General features: G+C 40.2%; 1 protein-coding gene across 1 annotated transcript in view; it reads left to right on the top strand.

Moving 5' to 3' along the window:
- The first annotated feature begins 1,563 nt into the window (after window positions 1–1,563).
- LOC139452728 (uncharacterized) overlaps window positions 1,564–23,986 on the top strand; it is a 143,866-nt gene continuing 121,443 nt past the window's right edge. The window contains exon 1 of the mRNA XM_071234304.1: window positions 1,564–1,740. The gene's annotated coding sequence lies outside the window, so the exon portion shown is untranslated. The remainder of the gene's footprint in view (window positions 1,741–23,986) is intronic.

Genomic DNA, 23,986 nt, shown 5'->3' with positions numbered 1-23,986 from the left:
GAAATGATATAAAAGAAGAATTTGTGTGTATTATACACGACAGATATATTTTCCAGAATTTAATTGCCCATAATTAAAGGTGCATATAATACACGAGTGCGTATTATACACGAATAGATAAGTCTTGTGTACATTGATCAATTGGAAAGGGTGCTAATTGGGATTGTTCACTAGCCAATATACATGTTTTGGAAAAAATCGCCGTGTGCGCTTTTTACGTCGAATACGGTAATCGTAAAACAACAGTAACAACAGTTCACCCCGCCCGTACGTTAAGACACTGGTCTATTAATATTTTATTTTGTACAGCAATACGCTCTAATAGTACCTCCCCTCGTACCGTGTAGTACGCCCCCTGGGGATTCAGGGCCAGGGTAGGTCCCCAGGGTGCCGTTGTACAAAGGGATCTCCGCGCTACGATGCTCGTAAGTCTATATTAAAGTATGGGAGTTGCGATCACCTTAGTGCTAAAATCCCTTTCTACAACGGTACCCTGGTCCTAATTATGCTTTTGTTCTTAGAGCAGACTTAAATGTGTTTGTTCTTTTGTTTGTTGTTTAACGCCGCAATATTCCAGCTATATGTCGGCGGTCTGTAAATAATCGAGACTGGACCAGACAACCCTGTGATTGACCTTATGAGCATCGATCTACGTAATTGGGATACGATAACATGCATAAACCAAGTCAGCGAGTCTGACCACCCGATGCCGTTAGAGGGGGTGGATCGTTGCTCATGATTTCAATCACTGGTTTGCCTGATTTCAGACTGGATTATATACAGGCCTCAGTGTAACACATGAAATAGTGTTGTCTCATTGAACTTCAGTATATTTCTAAATAAGTCAACAGATTTCAAACACCTCCTTAAGTTAAGAACTTTTTCTATGCAGATTTAAAATACTTAGTAGGTTGTATTTGACTGGATTTTGGTGCTTTATATGATTTGCAAATTTAATTTTTCTGATCACCGTGACGTCAATTTTTGCCACTGCTAAAACAAAACAAAAATGCATTTTAAATGCATTTATTTCAGTTAAATTTGTATATATAAAATCATTTTTTACAAATCAATAAGATTTATATAATTATTAACATGATTAATCATTTTGTATTTAAGTTACTTTTAATGCGTTATAATTGTTATTTCAGTATGATAATTTCATTAGTGTGCGTTTGTGTGTGTGCATGCGTGTGAGTGTGTGCGTGTGTGTGTGCAGGGTTGGGACTTGGAAGGGGGGGGGGGGGGGGGGGGGGAGAGCGAATGTCCTCCGAAGGTATAACAATCAACACAGTCTTGGAATACCCGGAGTTCATTAACATGTCACACTTCACAACTCTATAATAATGGTCCATGACTTTTACATGTGTATTCATGATCGATGGTGAGCACTTTTTCTGCTTCCCTAAAGGATAGTACACGATAAACACTCAGAGTTTAAACAACGCCGGAAGAAAATCTCTGCTCGGCCAACCTTGAAGCCCTAGGTGGCACGAAAGTATTTCACAACCCCGCTTTGGGTACAACGTCAGTCGGGAAAGCATAATATGTACCAAGAGTGACACGGTGGATGATTCTCGAACAATAAGACACTGCCCCACCCGAGTAACTTGAGCTTTGTCACGGATACGTTCATTCGTTAGCTCTAGACCAAGGAATTTCTAGGGCATGTCTTCAATCTCACCGGCAACTGTCGGGCAGCGGAGGACATTGTAATTGCGGGAACCATTTCGACGACAGGTAAGACACTGGTTCATGTCGATGGTGACATTGTGTGTAAGAAGCGTTGTTATATAGCTAGTGTTTCGGGTAGATATGTAGGTCGCGTTCGGGAAGTACTGGGATGTAAGCTTTTCAGACAAGCTCTGTTAGTTTCGTGCAGGCATAAAGGTATTCCCTTGTACACGGCGGTGTTGATATGTATGAGATTTGTAATCGTGAAATCCACTGTTATCATGTGCTGGATATAACAGAGCAACCGGTAACGGATTAGAGACGCGTGCTGGCATAACATGCTCAGCCCGTCCCGTGTAATCGGTAACGGGTATCCGACGGGTGTGTGTATGTGTGAGAGACTAACGTGTTCGTGTACCCTTCCAATGTAAATATGTTATACCTATCTATTTTGAGATGCATCGTTCAGTTAAGTAACATTAATATCCAAAGGGAAATCTACAGTTGTTTGTCAACCTCTGGAGGCGTGAATGCTTGCCAGGTGATATTTGTATACTGAACTACACCATTGTGCTACAAGAGTTTTCACATATGACGTACAGTAAGAATCAATAGTCCACTCGATGACCGAATTCGCATATTCACACGAACCAATATCAATCGGTGTTTTTTAGACAGAGCATGTTTTAGTCAGCGTTGTAAGACAGCATCAGTTCAGTATAGCAACTTGCGTGAGATAGAAGGTCAACGCAAGGCAATAACTCAAAACCTATCCTATCCCATCCCAAAGCTGATCTTAACTTGAGCCCCAAGTAAAACGCCATAAAACAGCAAGGTATATGTATATGTTACGAATCTGTGTGTCACGCTAGCGGCACGACAGCCCGACCCATGGTATGATGTGTTGGGGGGGGGGGGGGGGGGGGGGGGGGTATAAAGAATGTACACCGAATGAGATATATCCCTGTAATAAAGACTAAGCCTAACATTTGCTGACAAAATTTAAGTGACATGATTCTACATACATCAAGCTTTTCCTACAGGGTATTCATTTGTGTTAAAAATACTTCAGATCTTCTTGGGAGCTTCTTGGGAGCTTGCATATCTTTGTTTAATCATAATAATGGAACTATTGATTTCCAGCAACAGCTTCAGATTTGTCAGTTTATTATGTAAACAGTTCAACGTGATGTAAATATTGTACATATTCCAGCCACCAATAAAAATCCTAGCTAAATGTACTAAACATGTCTGGCATTCTTATTAACATCAAAGTAAAGAAGGTAGACCATTTTATATTTTAACTGAAACTGGTAATCGACGTGTGACTTAAATGGCAAGGACATGTTTGTAAGGATTGTAAGGATATATATAATAATAATGACTATAGAATAGAAGAGACACCAAATTAACATATATTTTTTAAAAAGTGTGTAAAATGAAATGTGTTGATGTTTTTGTAAAGCTTTAAGTAAATTCATATTCCATGTCTATGACGAGTGTGATGTTATTAATGATTTAAGGATAGAATTGGAACAACCTAACCAGTTCCTTCCACATTAGCTTCATGTCACTGCATTTTCCATATTCTTTGGATTTCGAGAAAATATGATATTACATAATCACATGTAATTGTCGCAAAATAACGACATGTTAATATTTATTAAAGGAATAAAACTATCTGGGGTATAAATCATCTGTATGTAAAGCCGAAAAACCTATTATAATTAAGATAGTAGATCAACAGTCATAAGTCTATTGCCAAATACAATCCGTGAAGATCCGGGTCAGAATAGGTCTTCACAATCCGTTCTTGCCGTAGGGGACAACTAACGGGATCGGGTGGTCAGGCTCGCTGACTTGGTTGATGCATGTCATCGTATCCCAAATGCGTAGATCGATGTTCATGATGTAAATCACTGGATTGTCTTGTACAGACTCGATTATTTACAGACCGCCGTCATATACATAGCTGGAATATTGCGGAGTGGGGCGTTAAACAACAACCAACACACAACCACTATTGCCAAATAGCCTTATGTGATATTTAATGTCCATTAAAGCAGTTTTAACGCTATAGTGTATATCCCACTGTGTATTCATTGCAACATATCAAGACAACCTAGCGACATAAATTACAACAATGCAATGACGCTTACACTAGAAGCATGAGTCACTAGAAGCCTGTTAGCTCAGGCAAATTGCACACTTGGATAATTAATATTCGTTTCCAACGACTTCCCTACGTACTATTTTTACCTGTTTTCTCTTTCTAATATTCAGAGTTGCTTCCTTGGACACGCCAGAAACGTATGATTGTGGGTTCAAATCCCGGTTCGCCCGATTATGTTTATAGGTTTGTCAGCACCATACCCGTGCTCGTGGGTTTCACCGAAGTGGTAAACGTCTGAGACCTGCATCACTTCGGGCTTTCCTCCCACATTAAGCTGACACGCCGTGATATAACTGGAATACTGTTAAAAGCGGCGTTAAACCCAACTCACTCACTCTTTCAAATATTAAACCATAGATATATAAGGTCCCTTAGGTTTGTTAAGTGTTTGTGACGTCATAAGAGGCAGCTTTGAATTCCAATAGTGTATATTGAAAAAATCAAGGTCGGAACAAAATGCAAATTTTACAAAGTCACACTTCTAGCGAATACTTAATTTTACCTGAGGTTTGTTTGAAATTGTCAGTCATTATAAAATACAAATGTACATGTTAGAAATGAACCACTAAATGTAGGATGATTGTACGCTATTGTATTAGTTATTATGTGCAAGTTCATACATGTGTATGGTTTCATATGGAAATGGAATATTTTCAGGTTTTATTAATGATTCAATCTTTCAATCCGGTGTACCATGGGTCCAGTCTAAGCTGCAGAAATTCTGCTCATTGCCCAACTGTAAAATACTACTACTACTACTACTACTTCTACTACTACTACTACTACTACTACTACTACTACTACTACTACTACTACTGCTACTACTAAATTAATAAAAATAGTAATAATATGATGACGATGATGATGATGATGATGATGATGATGATGATGATGATGATGATGATGATGATGATGATAATAATTGAACTATAGCGCACAGACACTTACGCATTGTGTAAACGATGAATTGTCGTTAAACACGTCCATCGAAATGTGGATTCAAAATAATCGTCGTGTCAATACAACTACTGGTACGAAACCGGTAGGTATGACAAATACATGCCTCAACAAATTATGCCTTAACAAATTATGCCTTAACAAATACCAGGCTTCATTTGCGCCGTTCTTTTTCTATTCGATATATTTTCGATTTCCTTCCCAGCTGACAATGGCGGTATAGCGGGGATATGTACAATCTGTAGTATGAGGCGTTACATGGGCTGATTAAATATACATAGTCGCATGCTACATCGATCTTAACTGTACAAACACCAGCTATATCGACAGGCAGTTTGTTTGCCCTTTTAATTCATTAAATAAGCTGCGTGTTATTACCTAATATCGGTCTATATGAACGTGTTTCGGTTCTATACGTCTGTCTTGCTGGGTTCATGGCGTGGCTTGTTTGACTTAACCTGGTATAACCCACAGTAGGGTTTCACCATGTGTATGGCGGATAGACTGACACGGGTAGTTCAGTGTACGTTCAGGTAAGCATTTCTCACTTTGGGTATAATGTTTAATATTAATATTCCTATGATGTGACACAGCAAATTATGCGTTAAAACGTTCAAAACTAATATGCATACTGCATGTGATCACTTTAATATTAGATTGGAACTTATATATATATTGGGTTGTTAGTGTTACAGGCGAGAGAATAAGATGTTTGTGTTTTCTAAGTTTCAAGTCAAGATTTAATTCGTAATTGAAGACAACCTTCGTTTAGGTTGCAGTGTCTTGTTTGACGTATGCAGTGTGTTATTCATGGGCGAGAAAAGGTAGCCTAGTGGTTAAAGCGTTCGCTTGTCGCGACGAAATCTCTTGTTCGATTCCCCACATGGGTTCAATGTGTGAAGCCTATCTCTGGTGTCCCCCGCCGTGATATTGCTGGAATATTGCGAAAAGCATCGTAAAGCCATACTCACTCACTCACTCACTCACTCACTCACTCACTATGTGGTGAAGGGTGTATGTCGTTCAACAAATCATAGAATTTCGCCTCTTACGACAAGCATAGTCGCCACTTATGGCAAACATGGGTTGCTGAAGACCTATTCTAACCCGGATCTTCATGGGGCACCTGGAAAAAACACACACAAAAAACACAGCGTGTCTGTTCCTAAATAGTCACCTCTCACAAGTTTGAGGTAAAAACTACCTATAATATTCTTCCCCGGAATCCACGTGGAGTGATACGAGTGAGTGAGTGAGTATGGTTTTACGCCGCTTTTAGCAATATTCCAGCAATATCACGGCGGGGGACACCAGAAATGGGCTTCACACATTGTACCCATGTCGGGAATCGAACCAAGGTCTTCGGCGTGACGAGCGAACGCTTTAACCACTAGGCTACCCGGCCGCCCCTGGAGTAATTCGAAGTTGATTTTGTTGAAGAATTGTCGTCACTTAAAGTGATGCATATTTGGTTTTGCTTATTTACGAAATGTTTTTCAACATTGTTGTTGAACGCGCGCCGATCACCTTGCACCGAGACAACTTGTTTACATTAAACTTTTAACAGACGTAAATATCAAAGCCAAACAGGGCGTAACTTAACACACCACTGTCTGACCTCATCATTAACTACTTGTATATTGAGATTAAATGTGTACACTGATGAATATGATAATTGTAGTGAATAATATATGCTGCTTATAGCCCGTACGAGAACACTAATACAAACAATACTTGTTTACGTAGAAACGTTTGAAACATTCCCCTGTGTGGTGTCTTTACAATCAACCATGTCATATATAAGCGTCAATGAAGCGTATCGGCTTCCTTATGTCGTGGAATCGTGTTTGTGTATACTGGCGAAGGACACGAACCTCTCGCTTTCATGTCTCCGATAATGAACATTTAGCCCTCACGCCCTTGTACCGAGCTCGTGGTCAACTGTGGGCGACTAGAATCGCCTTCGGACATATCTTGTGACCTTTAAACCTTTCTCTCCTGTCAGTGTGCACACCTCTGGACAAGGCATCCTGTTGCTTTTAACATGTCAGATACAAAACGGATAACATCGCGATCAGAAGGTGAAAAGTTGAAATTCCCGGTCTCATGTCTTTCGGGAGGGGTAATGCATAACACAACCCCGGGCTAAAGGAGTCCCAGGGGACCCGTGAAGATCCGGGTCTTCAGCAACCCATGCTTGTTGTAAGAGGCGACTATGCCGTGAAACGGGATCAAAGTCAAATATGAAACGCCGCAATATTCCTGCTCTATGACGGCGGTCTGTAAATAATCGAGTCTGGACAAGACAATCCAGTGATTGATATCATGAGCATCGATCTACGCAATCGGGATACGATGACATGCATCAACCAAGTCAGCGAGCCTGACCACCCGATCCCGTTAGTCGCCCTTTACGACAAGCATTGTACTCTCTTAGGACAGGCATTGGTTGCTGAAGACCTATTCTAACCCGGATCTTCACGGGTCGACCCCGGCTGTAGAAAGCTTCTGTTTCTAAATCATACCCTACATGCATCTGTCTCTGAAGACAAGCCTATTCAACGCTGGCCCAGGCTCCTTACAGAAGGTCTATGTTATATAGGATGTATTGACCGTTATGTCAAGTGATGATCCCTACTAATGTGTGATTGTTAACATGTACACACACCCCCCATGTGAAGCCCATTTGTGGTGTCCCCCGCCGTGATATTGCTGGAATATTGCTAAAAACCGCGTAAAACCATACTCACCCACTCACTCGTATCACTCCACGTGGATTCCGGGGAAGAATATTATAGGTCCTTTTTGATCTCACACTTGTATTTAGGGACAGACACGCTGGTTGTTTTTTGGTTGTTTTTTTTCAAGGTGCCCCTTTGAGATCCGGGTAAGAATAGATCTTCAGCAACCCATGTTTGCCATAAGAGGCGACTATGCTTGTTGTAAGAAGCGACATTTTATGATTTTATGATTGGCGTAAATACTCACTCACTCACTCACTGTTGATAGGGATACATATATTAGTATAGCATAAGGGTTGACTTGAAATAAGGAACACATATTCGTACGACAAAGGGGCAATGGGGTAGCCTAGTAGTTAAAGCATTCTCTCGTCACGCCGAATGCCCGGGTTCGATTCCCCACTTGGATAGAAGGTGTGAAGCCCATTTTGGATGCTAAAAGCAGCCTTAAAACCAAACTCACTCGTATGACTCGTACAGTCACGTTTTATTCCAAACAGACCATTGACACAGAATATTCCTATCAATAATGAGTAGTATATAATTATTAACGACCTAGTGTGTATTTGGACGTATCTAGTTAAACAATGTATATATGTCCCGGGTGCCGTGTTTCACAGTGTGTCTTTCTAAACGCAGTCCCTAAAGGGTAGGTGTTTAGAGGCAAGTTGTTTTCCAAATCCCTGATCTAGAAATCAGCAGTTGATCGATCTGATCCACGAGGAATACATGTTAACAATAACACATTTATATCGGTCAGAAATCAATCATCATTCATTGACACATGCCGGTCAATACACCCTCAATTATCGACGTGTTCGGGCGATTCCCTAGAGAATCAATCAGTGCCAGCTTAAAGCCATGTTTAGTAAAAGATTAATCCTGTTCATGTTCTAAGGTTTATGTGTCCATATAGTCACCACACCGCCCTGGTATAATGGTCGTCGTTTCAGTCATTTGGTGGATCCAACAGGTCTCATTCGGGTGGTCAGATTGACCTGAGGTGAATGAGTGTCTGTAGCGAAGGCAAATAAGTGTGATTTGGTTGTTGTTTGGTCGGTTTTAGCGTATTATCAGCAATATCACGGTGTAGTTGGGCATGAGAAATGGGCTTCATACATCGGGTGTTAGGAATATCAAGTGATTATACTAAGGGGGTTGGGAATATAAGAATATTAAACCATGGGGGTTGGGAATATCAAGATATTATACAATGGGGGGTGGGAATAGCAAGAGAATATACCATGGGGTTGAGAATAGCAAGAGATTATACCATGGTTTACTACTAGGGTTAGGTATATCAAGAGATTATACCACCATGGTGGTCAACTGCTGTGTGTTGGGTATATCAAGAGATTATACCATGGGGGTTGGGAAAATCAAGAGATTATACCATTAGGGTTGAGAATAGCAAGAGATTATACATCTTCCCTAGGCAAGAGAGTCCAGTTTCCACCCTTGCCGAACTAGGCTGGAATTCCTGGGCTCGTTCGATGCGCCACCAGTGGGTATTACTAGTTATGTCACTTCTAAGCCTCTCCTATGGACCAATCAAATTCCAACAAAACGGTGGCGCCCAGTCAAGACGATCGGATCGATAATCAAGATCTATGCTGTGATAAAACGGGTCTCACATGGCGAAGTGCATCAAATCACGTGAGAACCTTTATTAAAAACACGAAAATGTTTGGAAAATATCTGTTGACAACGAGTTGGCGGTGGACATGCTGTGCAAATCTTGTAATCGACCGAAATCTGCGCGACTGTTAACGAACCGGATTTCGATTTCGTTGCGCGATTTTGATTGGACTATGCATAGACTCGTTTGTCCAGCCAAAACTCCATGACATCAGCCTAGTTCGGCAAAGGTGGAAACTGGACTTTTATAGTCAGTTAACTCTCTTGCCTCGGGAAGATGGAGTTTATACCATGATTTACAGTTTTGGAGCTGGGTTTATAGAAAGATTGTAAAATCGTTATAAAAGGGACGTTTTGCCATGGTTTACTTTCGGGAAGTTGGGTATCTCAAGAACGCATACACCATGGCTGATAGTCGGGTATCCATAAAGAGTGAGTAAGTGAGTTAATGCTATCTGACCTCGTTTTGAGTAACATTTGAGAATAATCATATCATCACTGAGATAGCTTTTCGCTCTTCTTTGTTGTGGGGAATCGAACCCTAGACAAGTTTACCCACATTAACCGTTGTGCTACATCAAGGTCGAATCCGTTCCCTCACTCACTCACCCACCCACTCACCCACTCACTCCAACCAGTAACCCAAATATGTATAGGTTAATATTTATATTCAAACTGACCCGAGAACACCTTGGCCATAAGCTCCGTATGCTTTATGAGTTCGAGAAAGAAATTTTCATGGCAAAAGCCAGCTATAAATTGGCTGTTATAAATAGTCTAGCTGGTGGTGCTGGAGAATGCTTCTGGCAAGTGGCGAGACTCGAGTTACAATATGTGCCAAGTACACGGCTACCCAGGCTTAAGTCCAGTGACTTAACAGTAATCGGTGTCGTTGCAGCCACAAAAGACGGCTTGTAATTTGAAACCCTGCGTTCCTGGGCAAATCCAGGGAAAAACCATGTGGGAGTACTCAATCATATCAACTCGCCAGTTTCCGTGGTGACGCAGGCTTCACTTGACTGATCTGTCATTTTATCCCAGATGTAGCCTGTCTTACAGTCCCTGAACCATATTACTTCCCCTTCCGCCCAGCCCTTCCTGTAATACTAAAACTCTAAATGAAGCAAGTCTAGATTGTCAACGGGATCTGACACTCCTATCTCACTTGGATTCCTTTTCAATTTGAATGTAGTTGCTTAAAACAGTGATTCTATCAAAATTATATATTTTCAGAGACTAAGCCTCAGTCTATCCCATATAGTAAGAACAATTGTAATGGCCTGGGATTTCTGTTACAGGCAGGATATTTTTTGGTCACTGCTTCAAAAACTCTGTGACAAGAGAATCCAAACACTTTTATGTTTATTCACACATTTATCAGGACATCCTGCTTACTTATATTTTTTCTTGAAGTAAAACCTGTGGACAAATTATATGTTGACTATTTTGAAGGGGATACGATCGTCATCATTATTTTCACAAAACAAGAAAATAAAAATTAAATGGCATGTTTTAATTATATATAAACTAATTAAACTGAGGGCCAAAAGAGACTATACCTCTCAGTTAAGTTTATCATGTTTTGTTTTCAGTTTAAAATATACGTATACTATATTAAATAAGATTAATTGTACTGGTAGTTGAGCGATTAAGGATAAACTTGTGCACTTTGGGTTAAAAGCACCAAAACTTGACACACTAATACATTGAACCACTCCGAACATTTTTGAATATTGATATGGGGCTTAGTCAGCGCTCAAAGAAAACATTTACATTTTTAAAACTTTTAAAATATAATTGGATTTAAAAAATAAAAAATAATTATTATTTTTTTTTACATAATACACAAGTGTTGAAGCATGTGGTTGCAAATTCATTTCTTACCCTAGTTTTCATTGAGCCAATATATTATACACTCTTGCTACCCAGGCAGCGATTACATTTTACAAACTGTTGCAGGTATGAGTGATGGTTAGATAAACAGAATCAAATGTAACAACAGTTCATTCAGTTTTCAATTACAGTAAACTACGGTTATAACGAACTCAAAGGGACCACTAATTTTAGTTCGTAAACCGCAGTTTGTTATAAGCATATATACAGCATAATATATACTTACATCAAATGGCCGGGACTGAAAATAATTTTCGCTATATCCGTCAGTTCGTTATAAGCGTGTTCGTTATAAGCGTAGTCTACTGTACATGAAAAAATATACTTTTTCCCATCAGTTTATCCTGGATGTATAGGTTTTCAGAAATGACTTAAATTTATGTACACAACCTCAATAAATGTACCATGTATGTAATTGTCAATAAAATATACATTTTCTAAAGTTTAGAAGCCTACGTACTGCATTCTTTCATTAAAAATATGAAACAATTTGGCCCAAATACATCAAGACCCGAGGTTTGGTAGCTAGGAACGTTGTATACGAAATATTATTAAAAATTTCTAACTGTAGTGTTTGGTCGAAATAGTCAGAAACGGTATCAGTGTGAACTATTGATATGTTAACTTGATACAATACCACCGGAACATGGCCATTGCTTGAACAATCGATACACCCCTTGACACCAGACACTACCGCAAAGCAGCGTCACAGGTAATGATGTAAAAAGCTATTTTCTAATGTGCGCTGGCTAAAAAAGCAATAATTACATGTATCAAAAGAAACAACTGTCTCATCTCAAAAGCCATAAGAAGTTCAAACATCTATTCAAAACATCAACATGAGGTTTAAAAAAAATATGAGGCCCGGATAAGCTTCGAATTTGAGTGAAATACGCAAAATGTATCACCATTAACTAAATTTTGAGTTCGTTGCGTACAAATTCGCGTAAAAAATTTTTTAAAAAAACAGTCGTGTGACAACACTGCGTAATTATCCAATGTATCCTTTACAACTTAAGTGCCTGCATTTCTTTATACAGGTCTTTATTTACTGGTTGAATGCAAGCATGTGTATCGCTATTGTGTGTTTATGCGACATAGACACACTTGGCGCAGTCCACGAATAGGTACAAATTAAAATTCATCTGAAACAGGATTGGAGAAGAATTATTTCAAAATCAAATACCTACTCAATGATGTACAGATGCACAATGGACTGGACCTATGGGAGTTAAATATATTGAATACCCAAGGAAATGCGAAGGCTAACTTGTGAGTGTATACTGAATGAGTCAAAAGCAGGTATCTGTAACCCCGCATATTCGCCTTTGTGATTCAAGCTGCTTAATACGGGAAACTGGTGTCGGGTATCATTTATCACGACCAGCCATGCTCGTGTTCTCGGGTAGGTCAAGAATGGTGTGTAGCATTTGTCACCATTCGCCCCTTTCCGTAACCTGCCAGACGACTCGTCCCCCTATCGATAAATGTTATGAGCGAAAATACGACAAACCAATCAAAATGCGCGTATGACTTCAAGTTCTTTGGTCAAAGAATCCCTCAGGAATATTTTTTTATTTTACACATGTCTTGTCTAAAAATAATCCCAAGATACGGTTATATGTGTTCAATCATGGTTTATAATGCCGCATGTCCCGATGTGCTTTAATTTTCATCCGAAATTATAAAATATATGGGGAAATATACGTGAATCAGTACGCAACGAGTAGACAATTCTTTTAGCTATGCCCCTTTGCGCTTAGACGGAACCTCGTCGCAAAAAATGGCCACGAGAGGGGCACGAGTCTCTATTCTGCTTGTCCCGGAATAACACGAATGTGGTATGTAGGTTATTGTGGAGGTCATCCGATATGCTTGCGGAAGGCGACATCACTCGACATGGCTGGGACAGGGTGTGTGACGTTATTTTTATGTATACAATATATAATCAAAGTAACTGAGATTATATCGATTTGTTGACAACCAATTAAGGGAGTTTACACCACCAACCCCCCTTTTGATAATTGTGTAGTCTGTGTGGGAGAGCCTAGAGAGAAAAATAAAAAGGAGTCCAACTCAAGTCTAGAATGTTTTGGCAAGTCTAGATTTCCTCATCTCTAGAAGGATTGTTCTTGGCTCCATTTGGATATCATTATTTTCATTTTCTAGATATATTTTTGAAATAAGATAACTTTATTTCTTGGACTAAATGTCTAACATTAGTGAATGAATCATATTTATATGGTATAGGCTGTATACATATATACTGATCAGTCGTCTGTGAACCAACCAAACATTTGTTACGACAGACCAGAGTGTCCTTTACTGTAGTATAACATTCAACCACATCCCACATTTGTTTTCTCCTTTCACACTGCTGCAGGGGCTGTCGGGTAGCCTAGTGGTTAAAGCGTTCGCTCGTCACGCCGAAGACCCGGGATCGATTCCCGACATGGGTTCAAAGTGTGAAGCCCATTTCTGCTGTCCCCCGCCGTGATATTGCTGGAATATTGCTAGAAGCGGCGTTAAACCATACTCACTCACTCACTCAAAATGCTGCACATCTCTTATGTCTCTTGTCATTACGACAATCGGCTGAATCTCCACCCCACAGGTTATCTCGTCCTGCATTGATAGGAATCCATTTTGTAAATAATTTCGTCAGATCACGTGACAATCACATGACAGTCTAGCGTCAGGCGTGACCCTTGGACAAATGTTACGCTAATTTGAAAAATTGTTAACTTAAAACCACAACAAAAGCCTTTCTCAAGATCGGGCGTCTTTCTACACGAACAACATCGGTCGGTATTCGGACAGTGGAATGCAAACCACTACCCCACCCAGTAGTGATTACAGATTCCAGTAACCTATGCTTGTCGTACGAGGCGTCTTAGTGGATCGGGTGGTCAGGCTATGTTCCTATGTTTGATAACGTGTCATGATATCAGTCATTGGCTTGTCTAGTTCTGACGCGAGTGTTACAGGCCGCCGTCATGAAGATGGATTATTGCGGAGTGTGGCGTTAAACAAGAAATACACTGAATAGGCATTACGCTGTATGGTGAAATCTAATGTAGCCATTCAATGTAGCTTAGTAACCTCCTGGTATGCCATGATGTCGTTATTGATGTGGGGACGTGACCGAGATATTCCTCAGGTATCAAAAGACTGTTTGTGCTTGTGATGAAATTGCGAATCGACACAAAAAACACGTAACACGCACACGTGTGTTTGTCAAATAGAAAAGCTTTTGGGAACATTGTTTATGACCCAGCCTTTTGTAAGGGAGCGGTCGGGTAGGCTAGTGGTTTAAGCGTTCGCTCGTCACGCCGAAGACCCGGGTTCGATTCCCGACATGGGTACAATGTGTGAAGCCCATTTCTGGTATCCCCCGCCGTGATATTGCTGGAATATTGCTGAAAGCGGCGTAAAACCTCACTCACTCACTCGTTTTGTAAGAATGAAAGGTCAGGGCAAGGTCGGTTTCATAAGCGCAGGAAGGCGGTATCGTATAGCGTTACGACGATAGTGTTTTCGTAAATGATTCACAACGAAATGTCATCGGCAGGCACTGGAATGAAGCCTGCTGGGTGGGAGATCTCGGCACTTAGATATATCGTTTCAGGACACGTAAATTATACCTGCGTATGGCTTGTTGTTATGACTACCAGATCGATCGATACCTGTTACCAAATATATCTCTGGCGTGTAAACCTTGCAATGAAAGCCGTCCCGGTTTTTAAAATAGATAAATAAAGTAATTCTAAAGATACGAGGTATAATTTTTTTTCTCGACGCTGTGTTGTTCCAAATTCATTTTAAAATCTTGATGGTAACAGTCTCATTTTATCATTTTTTAAACGATATTTCCAACTTTATTTTAATGATTTAGAAGTCGCCCTCGTTATACGTGAAGCTGGAATATTGTCTGGAATGTGGCGTTAAACAAGCAAACATATGTTTATATGATTATTAACAAACAGAAAACAATTTATAGAGGAGGGTGAATAAATTTTTAAAAATGGTTAAATTTTGTTTTTCCTATTATTTATTTTATGTTCATAGTGGATGCGAAATATGCATGCGTTGTTAACCGGAAAACGGTATGTGCGTCATAACCGAGTTGAAAGGAATGTCGGGTAATTTGAGTGAGTGAGTGAGTGAGTGAGTGATGAGGAAAGCCTTAAGTGACACCCAGGATCATGGGTATGATGCTGACAACCATACTCAGGGCGAATCTAAGACTCCCACGATCACAGTATTCTGTCACACCAAAGGGACGCAATTCTGTACAGCGAATTCCGACCCCTCAACGACCCTTCCTGGGTAATTTGAAACAACGACAAACAATGTATCAGGGCCACGTCATATGTATGTGCATTTTTGGGGCTACGTGAAATTGATTTAGTTTAAATGGGCCATCACACCATAATTGCTGCTCACTACTTCTTTTTCTAGCATACTTTTCAAAGACAAATTCTAGGAATGATTATTTAAGTACTACATATAAGGGATTTAAATGTCAATACTGTCACTGGAAAAGTGAGAGTTGGGATATGCATCCTTGTCTTTCCTTGCATATTTACTAAACAAAACAAGTTAGGAATCCTGATTATCTTAATGGACTTTTTGTAGTGAAGACGGAGCACAAAATTTCATGAAAATATCCTCCAAAATATTCATGTTCTGTAACTTTGTTTGTTCAGTATATACTAAGGCCGTGTGGATGGGGCGCTCGCCTCTTACATTTACGCTCCGGGTTCGATTTCCAACATGGGTATATTATATGAAAACCTTGCATTAATGTTGCTGGAATAATTGATTCAAGCGGCGTTTAACCAGACTCACTCAATCCGTACCATATGCAGCCAAGGCTAAACAAGTAGCGGATCAAAGTTTTCTATCAGAGACATATACGTACGTCGCAACGACAACAGAAGTCGTTTGTAACGTATACTTCCGACAGCCAGGTGTTAATTCTCACGGACCAGCATTACATATGGTATTTATAGTACGTGTAGCATTAATCATGTTGTGTTATTGAAGATGCGTCAGACAGGCGTATTGTGTAGGCCAGGTCATTTAAATTGGGTTTTGAGGTGAGGTGAAATGGGGTTTAACGTCGCGTCAAAGATTATTGCACTTATATAGCGACGTGCATGCACGTGTATGTATGTGTGTGGCGATTTATAGTGCAAGCTCACTGAGATACCATGCCGCAGTTTAACATGAATACCCCACTCAGACACAGGATACTGACTCCGAGCCGACCAGTCCTTGTTTTAGCCCCTTAATGCCGAGCGCCAGACAGGGTAACAACAAGTACCATCTTTTAACGTCTTTTGGTATGACGCGGCCGGGGATCGAACCCCGGACCTTCCGCTCTCCAATTGGGTTTTGAAAATACATTAAATAAATTTAAGAAGTTCGGATTGTATATTTCTGTTTTTGTCTTAAAGTGATTGAGTTTGGTTTTACGCCGCTTTTAGCAATATTCCAGCAATAACAGCAATATCTAAGGAACACCAGAAATGGGCTTCACACATTGTATCCTTGTTGGGAATTGAACCTTGATCTTCGGCATGACAAGCGAACGCTTTAACCACTTGGCTACCCCACCGACCCCTTAAAGTGAGTGAGTGAGTGACTTGGATTTCACGACGTCCTATAAGCAGTGTTTCAGTAACCACGGCGGGTCAGCTTGGTGTTAGTAGAAAGCCCAAAGTGGCACATGCCTCAGAGTGAGTGAGTGGGTTTGGTTGGTTGTTGGTTGGTTTGTTGCCGCAATCAGCAATATTCCAGCTATATGACGGCGGTCTGTAAATAATCGAGTCTGGACCAGACAATCCAGTGATTGATATCACGAGCATCGATCCACGCAATTGGGATCGATGACATGCATCAACCAAGTCAGCGAGCCTGACCACCCGATCCCGTTAGTCGCCTTTTACGACAATCATGGTCACCTTTTACGGCAAGCATGGGTTCCTGAAGGCCAATTCTACCCCGAATCTTCACGGGTCAAGAGTGGGTTTGGTATAACGACGCTTTGAACAGTATTTCAGTTATAACACGGCGTGTCAGCTTAACGTGGGAGAAAGGTCGTGACGCAGGTCGTACACATTCACCACTCATGGATAGACCAACGATCACAATCGGGTCGAATCCAAGATTCGAATCCATAGTCACGGATCGCGTCTTCTAGGGGACGCAACCCTGTACAACAGTGAGTGAGTATGGTTTTACGCAGCTTTTAGCAATATCCCAGCAATATCACCGCGGGGGACACCAGAAATGGGCTTCACACATTGTACCCATCGAACCCGGGTCTTCGGCGTGACGAGCGAACGCTTTAACCACTTGGCTACCCCTGTACAACAAGCCGTGCGCGTTGGTAAACTTACCCAACCATAAATCTTTATACAACATTTGAATATTACACATGTACAATAGTCTGAAACATAAATAATTCAATACTAGATTTCAGAAACCCATTATGAGTTGTGTGGAATATCCATTCTCACCGAGTGTTCATGCCTGACGTCCCTGACCTCAGTCCACCGTCCATACAATACAATTGCTGTCTCACTATGGGAAGGTATTTGAGACGAGGGGATTTCGCAACACTGGTTCTCTCCATTGTGTTTGTTGTGTCACGTGAAACCGCGGGGATGCCAATGTCACGAGCTTCGGGGGATGTGACCGACACGGTTTTTATTTAGTTTATATGTGACCTAAATACACGCCTGTTATTAGATGTAAGGTGTTTACAAGTTTAACTTCTTTGATAGGCATTTAGAAGTTAGAGTACTGAATAAGGATAAGAATTTATGGTTGAACAACTTCTTTATTAAGAGCGACGTTTCGGTGTAGGTTCTATCACTATGATTTGCAGAGTGTGGTTGGCAAGTATAAAAATTATACAAATAGGAGGCAATGTTTGTACATACTTACTTACTTACTTTGGAGATTTAACGTGCGCTTTCCGACTGATGCGTATTTCGCACACGGGCCCGACCAGGCCATTTAATGTGTTTCCGAAAGGGGCGAAAGTGGTGTGTGCAACCCAAGAGGGGGCTTTAGGGGTTGCTTATATAGAATTTGGGAATTTTGAGATTTAGAATAGATGCCGATGGGGTTGGGGAGTAGAACTAAGGGAGCTGGGTATGGTGGATGTTTGTTTATTTATGTGTTGTCGATTTGGTAGATTATAGTGTTTTTAGATGCGTTTTATTAGTTCCGTTTTGATTAAGAATACACCTAAGGCCTTGAAGTTTTCTAGTTTATTTTGTGGGTTTAGTATTGCTTCTAGAGTGAGAGCCTTGTTTAGATAGAGGGTGGTTTGTAATGCGGTTCGATCTGTTAGGTAATGTGTGCAGTGGATGAGTGCGTGTTCTGGGGTTTCTAGTTGTTTGCAGTATGGGCAGTTACCTGTAGTGTGTGTTTTTATATTTTTTTTAGGTGGTTATTTAGGTTGGTGTGTCCTGTTTGGAGTTTAGTGATTACTCTGTCGATTGTTTTTGATGGATGGAGAATTTTTGGTTTGGTTAGTGGTTTGCTGAGTACTTTTTTGATTTGGCTATTCGAGTTTAGATATAGGTTATGCCATTTTTTGGTGAATTTTTGCTTGTTTACGCTTTAGATTTCTGATTTTGAGATGGGTAAGTTTAAGCTTATTTCTGGGATTTTGAGGGATAGTTTTGCTGCCTTATCGGCGTTTTCATTACCGTATATTCCTACGTGGGCGGGTATCCACAAGAAGGTTATTTGTTTGCCTGTCTTAGTTAGGTCGTTGGAGCTTTTAAGTATTTGATTTATTAATTTAGGTCGGTTTTTGGTATTTTTGTTTTGGAGGGCTTGCAGTCCATTAAGGGAGTCGGTCAGTATTAGGATTTTTTTGTGGTTTTTGGATTCTTGATTATGGAGGGCTGAGGCCATGCCCATTAGTTCTGTCGTGAATATTGATTGGTTGTTTGGGAGTCGGAAGGATTGTGTGGTTTTAGTTGGTTGTGTGGTATGGACTCCGAAACCTGTGTTTGGAGGTCGGATCTGAAGATCCGTTCGTGTAAATGTGACACCAATTTGGCCAATTTTCGTGTATGTATGCTAGTGTAGTGATTTTAGCTATGTTTGGGTCGGTTTGTTTATTTATTTGGCTAGCTAGTGTTGTGTCTATTTTGGGTATTTTGAGTTTAGGGGTGAAGATATTTGATTGTTTGCAGTTTTGTTTAAGATTTTTAATTTGGTGTTCATTTAGGTAGTTTGTTATTCTTTGGGATATTGGGGTAAGTAAGGGGTGTTTACGAGCTAGAGCTTGGTTTTGGGATGTTTATACAGTAGAGAAGATATTGTTATACTGGAGTAGAGAAGCCTGTTACGTACACACAAGGGCAGTGATGACAATCATCGGTGAAGTCAGTGACATAAACAAAGGATGAAGCCAGTAATATAAACAACAGGATTATGGGTGATTGAGGTCTTTGGTGAGTTGATGGTACGCCGGGGGTATGTAATAGCCTTGGTCACGGTTGATTGACGACTGGAGTCTTTTGGTGTTGATGGCTTCTTGTAGTTTCCTGATCTTGAAGTCTTTGAGGTTGGTGGCGAGGGTTGTGACTCTCTCCCACTGGATGTTGTGGCTTGGGTTGTCAAGGATGTGGTCTGATAGAGCTGATTTAGAGTCATCTTTGGAGACTGAGCTTTGATGTTCTTTTATTCGGGTTTGGAGGGGCCTAGATGTATCCATCCAGCCACAAACTAGAACCATCAGGAGCAGTTTACCACATCCCATGCAATTGTGGACAAGCTTACATAGGAGAAATGCTTCCCTCAAAGCACCATGGCCAACATGCACAAAGCGGCCTTAGCGCTATGATGATCATAACTCCCATACTCTAACATAGGCTTACAAAAGTCGTCGCACTAAGATCGCTTTGTGCAAGTGGGCCAAGGACCGTACAACCTCTGATCACAATGGTCCAATGTATAAGATCACGCTGTTTCTTTAAAAATGTATCTATTTTTAATAATTATTTAATTTGCGATGAATCTCTATTGTGTGGTTATTCAGTGAAACAAGATGTCTGTCCTGGTTTTCCGATCTCGAGTGTTTCCATGGCTGTGACCACGCCTCGCACCTTCTGTAGTTTATGTTAACACTGCCTCGTGATTACCATGTAACGTAAGAACCACAGACTAACGTGTAATGGACCCGTGAAGATTACGGGATAGAATATGTCTTCAGCAACCCATGCTTGTCGTAAAAGGTGACCATGCTTGTCGTAAAAGGCGACTAACGGGATCGGGTGGTCAGGCTCGCTGACTTGGTTGATGCATGTCATCGATCCCAATTGCGTGGATCAATGCTCATGATATTAATCACTGGATTGTCTGGTCCAAACTCGATTATTTACAGACCGCCGTCATATAGCTGGAATATTGCCGAGTGCGGCGACAAACAAAAAACTAACGTGTAATGGGAATAATCAACTCATGGCCATGTCAGTTATCCACCATGTTGTTATATCATTCATAACCGTGTTAATGCCCCATCATGTTTAACAGTGTTAATTCCCATCATGTATAACGGTGTTAATGCCCCATCATGTATAACCGTGTTAATGCCCCATCATGTTTAACCGTGTTAATTCCCATCATGTATAACGGTGTTAATGCCCCATCATGTATAACAGTGTTTATTCCCATCATGTATAACCGTGTTAATGCCCCATCATGTATAACAGTGTTTATTCCCGTCATGTATAACCGTGTTAATGCCCCATCATGTATAACAGTGTTTATTCCCGTCATGTATAACAGTGTTTATTCCCATCATGTATAACAGTGTTTATTCCCATCATGTATAACAGTGTTTATTCCCGTCATGTATAACCGTGTTAATTCCCATCATGTATAACAGTGTTTATTCCCATCATGTATAACAGTGTTTATTCCCGTCATGTATAACCGTGTTAATGCCCCATCATGTATAACAGTGTTTATTCCCGTCATGTATAACCGTGTTAATGCCCCATCATGTATAACAGTGTTTATTCCCGTCATGTATAACAGTGTTTATTCCCATCATGTATAACAGTGTTTATTCCCATCATGTATAACAGTGTTTATTCCCGTCATGTATAACCGTGTTTATTTCCGTCATGTATAACCGTGTTTATTTCCGTCATGTATAACAGTGTTTATTCCCGTCATGTATAACAGTGTTTATTTCCGTCATGTATAACAGTGTTTATTCCCGTCATGTATAACCGTGTTAATTCCCGTCATGTATAACAGTGTTTATTCCCGTAATGTATAACCGTGTTTATTCCCGTCATGTATAACCGTGTTTATTTCCGTCATGTATAACAGTGTTAATTCCTGTCATGTATAACAGTGTTAATTCCCGTCATGTATAACAGTGTTTATTCCCGTCATGTATAACAGTGTTTATTCCCGTCATGTATAACAGTGTTAATTCCCGTCATGTATAACCATGTTAATGCACGTCATGTATAACAGTGTTTATTCCCATCATGTATAACATTGTTTATTTCCGTCATGTATAACAGTGTTTATTTCCGTCATGTATAACCGTGTTAATTCCCATCATGTATAACAGTGTTTATTCCCGTCATGTATAACCGTGTTAATTCCCGTCATGTATAACAGTGTTTATTCCGTCATGTATAACCGTGTTAATTCCCGTCATGTATAACAGTGTTTATTTCCATCATGTATAACAGTGTTAATTCCCATCATGTATAACAGTGTTAATTCCCGTCATGTATAACAGTGTTTATTCCCATGATGTATAACAGTGTTTATTCCCGTCATGTATAACAGTGTTTATTGCCATGATGTATAACCGTGTTAATTCCCGTCATGTATAAAAGTGTTAATTCCCATCATGTATAACCATGTTAATTCCCATCATGTATAACCGTGATAATTCCCGTCATGTATAACCGTGATAATTCCCGTCATGTATCACCATGTTATCTCGTATCATTTATAATCATGATAATTCCCACCATGAACCACCGTGTTATTCCCCACCCTGCTGAAATATGAATTCCCTATCAGATCATCTGATTAATCCCCCATCATATATAACACCCCATTATGTGGGCTAGGTAATTCCCCGTGGCGGTGATCGTGTAGCCTAGTGGTTAAACTGTTAACATCTCAAACTAAAAACCCGCGTTTTATTTCAGATGTTTATACAAAGTGTGAAACCGATTCTTAGTGCCTCCATCTTCCCGAAGAAAAAGAGTGTTAACTGACTATAAAAGTCCTGTTTCCATCCTTGCCGAACTAGGCTGGTATAATGGAGTTACATTTTAACTGGACTAACGACTCTATGCATAGTCCAATAAAAATCGTGCAACGAAATCGAAATCCGGTTTGTAAACTTTCGTGCAGATTTCGGTCGATTACAAGATTTGCAAAGCCAAAAGATATTTTCCAAATCTTTTTATGTTTTTAATCAAGGTCCTCAAGTGATTTGATGCACCCGTTTTATCACAATATATATCTTGATTATTGATCAGATCGTCCTGACTCGGTGCCGCCATTTTGTTTGAAACAAATGCAAGTGATACGAGAGGTGGAACCTGATTGGTCCATAGGATTGGCTTAGAAGGGACATAACTCGTAATAACCACTGGTGGCGCTACGATCGAGCCCAGGAATTCCAGCCTAGTTCGGCAAGGAAACTGGACTTACAAAGTCAGTTAACTCTCTTGCCTCGGGAAGATGGGTGCCCCCGGGCGTGATTATGCTAATGCTAATGCTTATATAATGCTAATGCTAATGCTTATGTAATGCTGATGCTAATATAATGCTAATGCTAATGCTTATATAATGCTAATGCTCATATAATACTAATATGTTGCTAATGCTAATATAATGCTAATACTAATATAATGCTAATGCTAATATAATGCTGATGCTAATATAATGCTGATGCTAATAATGTTGATGCTAATATAATACTAACGGCTACTTCAACCCGAACTACAACCCAAGCCCTTTACGTATGCAAACAGTTTATATCAAATATCAAATGTATCAAGAATGAACATATAAAGATTTCTCGACAATCTTCTCGAAAATCTGCTCGACAAATGGCGTCACGCGTTTCATGTTGTATTTCAGTCGCGGCCATATTCGTTGAAATCGTGGCTACATGAGTTTACTAGAAGTAACACACACACACACACACACACACACACACACACACACACACACACACACACATATATATATATATATATATATATATATGAGTTTCCGCTCCACCGAACTGACATAAAACTGCATGGCGACCTGGGTTGCGAGGATCGCCGGGGTTATGTTGTTGACATAAACTATTGAATCTGTTGTCTGTTTCGACACCCTACTTGATGTAGAGGATAGAGCATTTGTCAGACGCTGGGCACAAAGGGCTAAAACTGGTCGGCTCGGAGTCAGTATACTGTGTCTGAGTAGGGTATCCATGTTAACTGCGGCATGGTATCTCAGTGGGCTAGCACAAAACATCGGCATTAGTCCTGAATAGTACAAGCAGCCAAACACACACACACACACACACACACACACACACACACACACACACACACACACACACACACACGCGCGACGTTTAACCCCATTTCTCGTCACATGTTATCTGTTTCATATTCTTTTAATTTCAAAATCATAGATATCTTAAAATCGATAAATGTACAATACCTGGGTGTGTTAAGCTAGAATCGTATTTTCAATGTTTAATATTTTTATACATTGTCATGGTATGGGTTCAAATTGTCGTGTGCATGTGCACATTTGCGCAGGTCGAGGAGATAGGGGAAATAAAGTGAGTGAGTTTAGATGTAACATTGCATCGGCATTATTTCGGCCATAT

This window comes from Haliotis cracherodii, unplaced genomic scaffold (assembly GCF_022045235.1).
Source record: "Haliotis cracherodii isolate W230 unplaced genomic scaffold, xgHalCrac1.p SCAF_9, whole genome shotgun sequence".
In the NCBI taxonomy this organism is placed as follows: Eukaryota; Metazoa; Mollusca; class Gastropoda; order Lepetellida; family Haliotidae; genus Haliotis; species Haliotis cracherodii.
This window is presented reverse-complemented; position numbering and strand designations above follow the sequence as displayed.